This window comes from Pinus tabuliformis, chromosome 7, assembly GCF_031772625.1.
Source record: "Pinus tabuliformis cultivar Carrire ecotype Pingquan chromosome 7, CPIR1, whole genome shotgun sequence".
NCBI lineage: Eukaryota > Viridiplantae > Streptophyta > Pinopsida > Pinales > Pinaceae > Pinus > Pinus tabuliformis.
Genome location: NC_142293.1, coordinates 1,953,467,332 through 1,953,476,729, shown reverse-complemented (window position 1 = coordinate 1,953,476,729; position 9,398 = coordinate 1,953,467,332).

Genomic DNA, 9,398 nt, shown 5'->3' with positions numbered 1-9,398 from the left:
TTCTAACTTTACCAGGGGATTTGGAACTGGTTAAATGAGTTCGCTTTGTCCGTAACAATTTCGACTCTGGAGAAAAAGACGGTTGACTCGTAAGCCTCCGTGAACGACGGGGTTTCAATTGACTTTCTTCCACGATTGCGGATTACTCGATCAACTAAAAATCAAGGGGAAGTATGTTTCTGAATTAGATGAATTTTAGATGCTTTGACACAACTTTCTTTTTCAATTTTTAAGAGTCGAGAAAAAGCAAAAGATGACTCTAGTCGCCTTCAATTTTTAATGAGCTTGAAGTGACAAGTGCTGAGATGGACCTTTTCCTTTAAGGAGTCTGAAAAGGAATAAAAGAGTCTACTCTGGAAATATAGACAGAGGGATTACCAAACCAATCACAAAACTGCAGAATACTTTTTATGGTACGACAGTCAATCTTACCGAATGTTGTGTTCAGTGCATTGCGATCGATAGGGCGGCAGACATGGCTTCCTATGGATAAAGGATAAATCCTATTGTGGTCTCCAAATATATGCTCACCGGTACGTGGGAGCACAAGTCCGTACTGGCACTTATCGTCTCAAAGTGGAGGAATCACCTAACCAACAGTGAAAACAACAGTTACCAGGCTTTACGACGCCGGAATACGTCTCTAGCCTAGACTTCTAGATGTTGTGCGTTAGGTTCCAAAGCGTTTTTAGATTCATTAAATTTATTTTATAGTTGATCTTGCTTAAGAAATTTTCCTTTCAGGTTCACCACGTGATGTAGATGTACAATTCCTAAAATGCAATTTAAGATGATAAACGTCGTTTAATCTTCTTTTTGCAATGAAAATCCTAGCTACTAAGGAAAGAGAGATGGCATTCTTTCAAGAAAGAGGAGAGAGCACACACTATATGCACTTGTCCTAAATCAAACCAACAAACAGTCTAAATGCAAATGCACATGCATGTATTTCTTTTCAGCCTTCTTAATGTGTGAATGATAAAAAGAAAGCTAAGCGCAAATCTGAATTATTTTTCAAAGCGACATTACTAACAAGTTTCTTTTCAAGAAAAAATGAGGACAATGACGACACTTTGATATTTGGAATTGAAAACTTGATTTCGACACTTGAAAAACTACTAATTCAAATCAAATACAAGAGTAATAGTGTAATCAACTATCAAGAACAATCGGATTCTCTTCTATGCCCAAAAACGACACTTGCGACACTTTCAAATCAAGAAACGAGAGTTCAATTACGCTACTTCTTTGTAAAAGAGAACTGAAAATGACTCAAAATACATAAAAACATTTACAATTCTTTGCACAATGGAGGCGGAATAGTGGCAAGGAAGGGGGTTTCAACAGAGGTGTACTGACTACAGGTAGCAAAACTCCTGAATAGAGCTAAAAAGTATGAACACAGAAGTCAAAATCTAAGAGCAGAAGAGGTCTGATCAGCGCACCTGTAGCACAGGGAAACTGAAATGCAACACACCTACTACACTTGGGAAGTGCGATGCATTTAGGTTTCAAAGAAGACACAGTGTGATGGAGTAGGGACAAGACTTTAGTTGGATTCCGGGTGATAGTTTGCAGCTCAGTTCAGGGATTTAGGCTGGGAAAGTGGTAATCAGTAAATCAACCACAGGGGTAGATCTTATGAAGTTACTAGAGCCACCATGAGGGCAATTAGAGAGCTTGTAAATCAATCTTTTAATTCATAAACAAAACCCAGAGATAGACTGAAGCATCATTGATCTACTTTGCACTTGCATAGAAAATGCAGTTCGAAGGCTAGCTGGCTTGACTTCAGGCTCCGTCTGTAAGTTTATAAAGTAAACAAATGTAGATAAGCAAACAATCTATTCGTTCCCTAGAGGAGTTGCCATTTTGTTATCGGGAAAACTAGTGTCTATGCAGAGCTGCTAGTCCCACTAAGGCTGGTAGCTAACTTAGAAACAAACAAACTAAAAACTACTTTTGTTTTCCTTTATGAGAAATAGATAAGAGAGGAATAAGGAGACCAACCTCTGCCTTGTGCTTGGTTCCTTGCTCGATTCCTCTCCCTTCTGATAGGTCTTCGCCACTCGCTTCCTCGTCTACCCAACTTCAAAGAGCACCTGTAGAATCAAAGCAGCATAACACTATCCAAGAACATCGATCTATTATCATAAACAATATAGGACCAGATATATATTGACCACACAAATGCATATAACATTAATCATACAAGAATGTGGAGGAAAACTTGAATAGCTTTATTGATAATCAAGAAAGAGAAAAGAGGATTACAACCGATTGTTCTAACCCAACATCATCCTCTCAACAAGAAAACCCTTCTTCACCTCATGAAAAGCTTAGATCACCCAACACTATGATATTGCACCAAGAAACCAACAACACTTCCTTACAAGATACAAAATTCCAACCTCTCTATCTCTGGGATGACGGATCCATATATAGATGTTTGCAAGGGGAATGAGTCAGCTTTTGAGATTTGATTAGTGTCCTCTCTCTAATAGTTCTTGATTCCATTTGGAGATTTATGATCTCTTACTCATCCCTGGGCAAATGCAGAGAGGCAAGCGTTAAAGTAGAAGTTTCTGGAAGATTCCATGATCCTCCACCTTGCGGATTGACCCTGCCATTTGTCCACTCTCACCCATCGCACCCCATAGAAGGGCTTTTCAACATGCATCACACCTACTGTGTGTATTAAGGTGGGATGCAATGCACTTTGACCATGGAGCAGGTGAAATGGTCAAGTTTTGACCAGTTTTGAGTAGTTTTTCATGGAGAACTTCTGGGAGATGCTGTAATCAATTGACCTTGTTATTTTAGGGGTTGGAACAACACCTTTAGGGACTTAGGAGCCCTTGGCTTATGGACACTTATGATTGGGGTTGCAGTGCCCAAAAATTTCTATAACAGGAGATTAGGCTATTAATGAATCACAGATTAATTCATTAATCCTTTTTTAAACGTGTTTATGGTTGTAACTAATCAGGGGCGGGGTATATAACAATTTGGGGGTTTTATTATATAGTTAAATAATACAAGAAAGGGTAAAATAGTGTGGGATTTATATAATATAGGTTAGAAGTTAATATGACATAAAATGTAAATAAGCGCTAAGTAAAACATTAGAATAAGTATTTAACTTAGGCTTGAGTGAAAAAGGGGTTTTATGTGATATTGTATATTTTTCCTAAGTAAAATAGGGTTTTACTTAGGAAAATATTTATGAGAGTGAATGAATGATGATTTTAAGTACTTAGGCTTTTAAATTATTGGGCCGAGGGTCCGGTCCCTCCAGAAGTCAAAGAAATGCTCTGAGCCCCTCTAATTTTCAAAGACCTTAATACTTAGGGCGAATTAGTGAAATCTTTAGGGAAAAATGAGAAGGGAAGCTAATTATTTGACCTTGTCTTGCTTGAATTGCATCAAGTATAATGTCTTTCTTGCACTTGTGATGAAAGTGAAAATTAAGAAATTTAGAGACATTATCCATCACATGTAATTCTGCCACATCATCTACCTACCCTACCTACTTTAGGCTGGCATTTTTCTTCTTTATTAGGGTGCACTTGGACTGGCAAACCCTTATCACACTTTTTTCTTTTACATGTAGAAATCTATCTAAGTCTAACCTTATTACATCCAAGGGCTCAAATTAAACTATTGAGCTCCTTTTATTCACTCTACCTATTTACTTATCTGCCAAGATTAAATAGTTTGGTCAGATTTTATTCTCTATCTCTAAAACATAAAGATTGAAAATATGAACTGATCAAGTTTAAGTTGTTTGACCGTTCATCAATTGTGGCATAAGTTACAAGTTGCACACAATTTTCTTATTACATAAGAGTAAAAAGTAGTGGAATTTAGACTTTCACACTTTCCTTGGTCTTTCTTTTGGTGGGGTTCATTTTCTTTCACCTTTTTGACCATTTTATTCTTTTTCACCCTTTGATTTTTCTTTTAGGGTATACCCTCTTTACATTTTTTAAATTTTTTGATTTTTTGATAATATGGAAAACCTTTGCAACAAGTAAAGGTATGAACATATTCGTAGCTCATCAAGTCAATCATGAAAAATGACACCTATTGGTATAGGAGCATAACACTAGCTCCACTTGGGGATGGCTTTTCCTGGTGGAAAGTCAAGAATAGCAGGTCAGATGGCCTCTGAATGATTTTGACTGAACTGTGAAATCTTCTTCTGCTTGTTGCTTTATTGTATGTATGACAGTGACACTTCTGAAGCTTAGGGCCTTCTCTTCAGGCTTTAACTCCAGCGAGTTACCATCCAATCCAAACTATGATATTACCAAGGATATAGTATGTACATGTTAAAGATCATGATACATTAAAATGTAGGATCAAGATAATGTTTCAACATCTGACCATTAACTAGCCCTTCTTCTATTTCTGTTCCATCCAAGTTTTTCAGATAATAAGTATTGTTTCCTTGTAAGGCATGGATAATAAAAAGTCATTTCCATAGGAATTCAAACTTCCCATGTTTTCCCTTATCCTCTCTCCTGGAATCCCATCTTAAAACTTTGTCTCCAAGGTAGAAATCTTCTACTTTAGTTCTTTTATCAAATGCCTTCTTGAGCTTCTCCTGCAACACTTGGGATCTTTGATACACTTCCTCTCTGGTCTACTATAGATGGATGGTCTGGTTTATCCTCCTTTGAATATCATTAGGTTCCACCTGAGCTTCTTGAAGTAATTTCATTACAGGAACTCCTAAATATGAAGGAAATACAACCTCCATGCCATAGACTAACTCATAAGGAATATTTCCAATATATTTCTTGGTGGTGAGTCTGTCTGCCCATAGTGCATTTGTAAGTTTCTTGTGCCAATTTTTCTTATTCTCCTCCAACAATTTTTTAATAATATAATTAGGCTCTTGTTGTAAGACTCAACCGGACCATTACCTTGAGGCTAATAGGTTGTGGAATGGCCTAAGGTGATATGGTACTTGTTACAAAAACTTATCATATTTGTGGATTTGAAGGCGGTAGCATTATCAGTTATGATTTTATTAGGACAACCAAATCTAGACAATATGTTGGTTTCTAGGAAACCTATAATCACTGTGTCATTGGCCTGTCTGGAAGGAATGGCTTATATCCATTTGGTGAAAAAGTCGTGGCAGTGAGAATCCATTTGTGTTGGCCAAAATAGGGAGGATGAATTTCTCCAATGAAGTCTAGGCCCCATTGTTGGAAGGGTTTCTTAGTGGAAATTGCTCTCATGGGTAAAGGTAATAGTTTTCTCTTGCCCTCAAAAATTTTACATTTATGGCAAGCAGTGAAAAATCTCTTTACATCAGCGAACAAGATTAGCCAACAAAATCCAGCCCTTAAGATCTTGTCTGCAGTTGATTTCCAGTAAAGGTGTCCACCACAGTCTCCTGCATGAAATTTTTGGAGAACCTTGTCAGCTTCTTCTTTTAATAAACAATTCAATAAAATACCTTCATGATTTTTCCAAAAAAGAGAATTATCTAAAATACAAAACTTTGAAGTTTTCATCTTTAAAAACCTTTTCTTTATTCTGGATAACCCTCGAGGAGCCTATAGGTTTAATAGTACATAAATTATATCAGCATACCAAGGTGAATCTAAGAAGGCCTAGCTGATTTGTGGAGTCGCCATCTCCTGTTCGTTATCCAGTTCGTTAATATCTAGGGCTTGACAATTTGTTTCAGTCATGAGCTTGGCCAATCCCTATCCTTTTATAAGCTTTGTAGGTTTTATTTCAATATCATACTCTAATATAGTAGCAATCCATTTACCTCATTTTCCCCCAATTCCATCCTAGGTTAAGATGTCTTTGACAACAACATTTGGTACACAGGCTATCACATGGGAGTACAATATGTAGTCTCGAAAGTCTTTGATAGCTTTTACAAGAGAAAAAGCTTGTTTCTCCATGATTTTGTATTTTAATGGTGCATCCCTAAGTGATTTACTAAAAAAGGCTATGGGTTTCTCACATCCTTGATCATCCTTTTGCAGAACAACTGCTATGGTGTGTTCTGACGCAAATGAAAATATTATGAAGTCTCTATCAAACTTTGGACTTGTAAGGATTGGTGTTCTGGTCAAAGCCGTTTTAATTTCTTCAAATGCTTGTTTGGCTTCTACTGTCCATTTAATACTTGAATCCTTTTTCAACATATTATTAAGCAATCTAATTAATTCAGCTAAGTTAGATATGAATCTTCTCAGAAAAGTAAACTTTCCTAGGAAAGCTTGAAGTTCTTTGACATTTCTAGGGTGGGGTATTTGCAGAATAGCTTCTATTCTAGCAGGATCAATTCTAATGCCATCTTCGGAAATGATATGGCCAAGAGTTTACCTTCTTGTAGACCAAATAAGGACTTCTTTGGATTCAAAGAAATACCATATTTTCTACATTTTAAGAATACTTGTCTAAGATGATCCAAATGTTGTTGATCCGATTTAGAAGAAACACTTAATCATCTAGATATATAACCAGAAAATCATGAATTTCTTTTGAAAATGCTATGTCCATTGCTCTTTGGAAGGTTTCTCCTGCGTTTTTAAGTCCAAATGGCATTTTGAGATACTTGAATGTGCCCCATGGTGTTGTAAAAGTAGTCTTTTCCTGGTCATCAGGATGAACCAGAATCTGGTTATAGCCTAAGAACCCATCTAATAGTGAAATCCTAGAAGCACCTACTACCCTTTGTAAAATATGATCCACCTTGGTTTTGTACTGTACAACACCCCCCCATTTCATAAAATTTTTACTTAAAAAATCATAATATGAAATGGGTCCCTTCTAAACCTAGACGTGTGAATAAATTGGTATTAACCCATCATTAGAAAAACCCTCATCAAAAGGTTCAATGGAAATGATATATTTTAAAATAAACCTTTTTGAATAGAAATAAAGTTGGTCTTTTAAATAAATATAAAGTTCTTTGTTATTGCGATAAAGCAATCACAAGATTGCATATCAGAATGATAAGGAAAACATATATAAAGACCCGTTGACTCACTCTGATCCAAAAAGAAAATAACTATAGGATATCGAGAAAGGAAAATGACAAAGTATAATGAAAGAGCCTCCCTCATTTCTCCGATGCGATATCGCCATCGACAATCGATGGTAACAACCCAACACATGATTAATGACACATTCAAATCCCTCGGTGTGATAAGGCATATCGCAATCGACGATCGGCGAAGTTGCAATGGCATAAGTAATAAGACCTAAATCCATCCCCGATTGTGATGCGTTAAATCAAGGCGCGTGTTTCAAAAACATGATTAAAATGCTTGCATGCATTATATCACCTTTCGGTGATCGGAAGATATTTTGGACAAATATTAAAGCCTTTCCATTCACATTACCAATCGCCGATTGCGATTTACTTCTGATTATCCACCAAAGAATCTAAGCCATGCTTGAATGGATCATTCATCATATAAATGACATAATGGGTATTTAAAAACTCCTTTACCATGATTGACAGGTTAAACGACTAATTAATGAAGCAGTTATGGCGAGATTTTCCTTTAGATTGTATCTGCAGCAGTTTCACTATAATCCATTATTATCCGCTAATCGACATAATTATTTCATATTGGTTCATATTAGCTATTCTATGTATCATGTTGGTTCCATTACTTGTGTAGAACTCCACCGAAATAACAAATTTGAAACAAATGGGAAAGAGATCAAAGAAATCCGTAGCAGCAGCAGCTCCTACAACAACAGTGCAGCCAGCGAATGATCCAGGACCAAGCAAAAAAGGGTTAATCTCAAAAACTGCGTGCCTCGGCCTTGGAAATACAAGTTGGCAAAGCATCTAAAATTTAATTGAAACAGAGGGGCCCGAGGAAGTATAGGAAGAAGATACAACAAACTCAACTAATAAATCGGAAGCTTCCCTCAACGATTTAGCTGATTCATATTTGCACAGAATAGCAGTGCGTGAGAAAATTCTTCCATACACTGATGTAGTGAGATGGGTGGTAGAAGAAATTCGGGTTTCAAATAGAACATTTTGCACGGTTGATGGAAGGATTTTTGGCTCATTTCAGACTGATGACTTAAGGAAGATGTATCACTTACCCGAACCTGAAAATAAATACAACAAAGCCTTCCTTGAAAAGTTCACAAATGAGAATGAGACTGAATCGGCCCTAATTAAACAATGGATACAGAATCCCACAAAGCACAAACATGAATCATTAGGTAAGTACTTTGTGGAATCCTTATCTTCGCCTTACTGTTATGCTGTGGAAATGATGTGTAGAATGTGGGGATGCATGACTCTGCAAAGTTCACTATTGGAATGGTTCCTTTAATGGAAGCAGCAGTTAATAGTTATGTGATGGATTGGGAAAACATATTGTCCGACAAATTAGCCACTGCAATTCTGGAATCTAGATCAAATGCACGCAAAACCACCAGGACCATTCCCCCTTTTTATTACAATGCTTATATTATGGATATTCTTTGCTTTAATTCTGAATATCCAGTACTCGGGTGGAGATGGACTGTTATAGACATTTTTGGGCACTGCAACCCCAATCCTAAATGTCCATAAAACAAGGGCTCTTAAGTCCCTAAAAGTGTTGTTCCAACCTCTAAAAGAACAAGTTCAACTGATTACATCTTCTCCCAGACGTTCTCCATGAAAAACTGCTTAAAACTGGTAAAAACTCGACCATCTCACCTGCTCCATGGTCAAAGTGCGTTGCATCCCACCTAAATACACACAGTAGGTGCGATGCATCTTGAAAAGCCCTTCTATGGGGTGCGATGGGTGAGAGTGGACAAATGGCAGGGTCAATCTGCAAGGTGGAGGATCATGGAATCTTCTAGAAACTTCTCCTGTGACACTTGCCTCTCTGCATTCGCCCAGGGATGAGTAAGAGATCATCAATCTCCAAGTGGAATAAAGAACTATCAGAGAGAGGACACTCGTCAACTCTCAAAAGCTGACTCACCCCCCTTGCAAATATCTATATATGGACCCCTCATCCCGGAGATCCAGAGGCTGGAATTTTGTATCTTTTAAGGAAGTGCTGCTGGTTTCTTGGTGCAATATCATAGTGATGGGTGATCTAAGCTTTTCATGAGGTGAAGAAGGGATTTCTTGCTGAGAGGATGATGATGGGTCAGAACAATTGATTGTAATCCTCTTTGCTCTTTCTTGATTATCAATAAAGCTATTCAAGTTTTCCTCCACATTCTTGTATGACTGATGTTATGTGCTTTTGTGTGGTCAATATATATATGGTCCTATATTGTTTATGATAATAGATCTATGTTCTTGGATAGTGTTATGTTGCTTTGATTCTACAGGTGCTCTGTGAAGCTGGGTAGACAAGGAAGCAAGTAGCAAAGATCTATCAGAA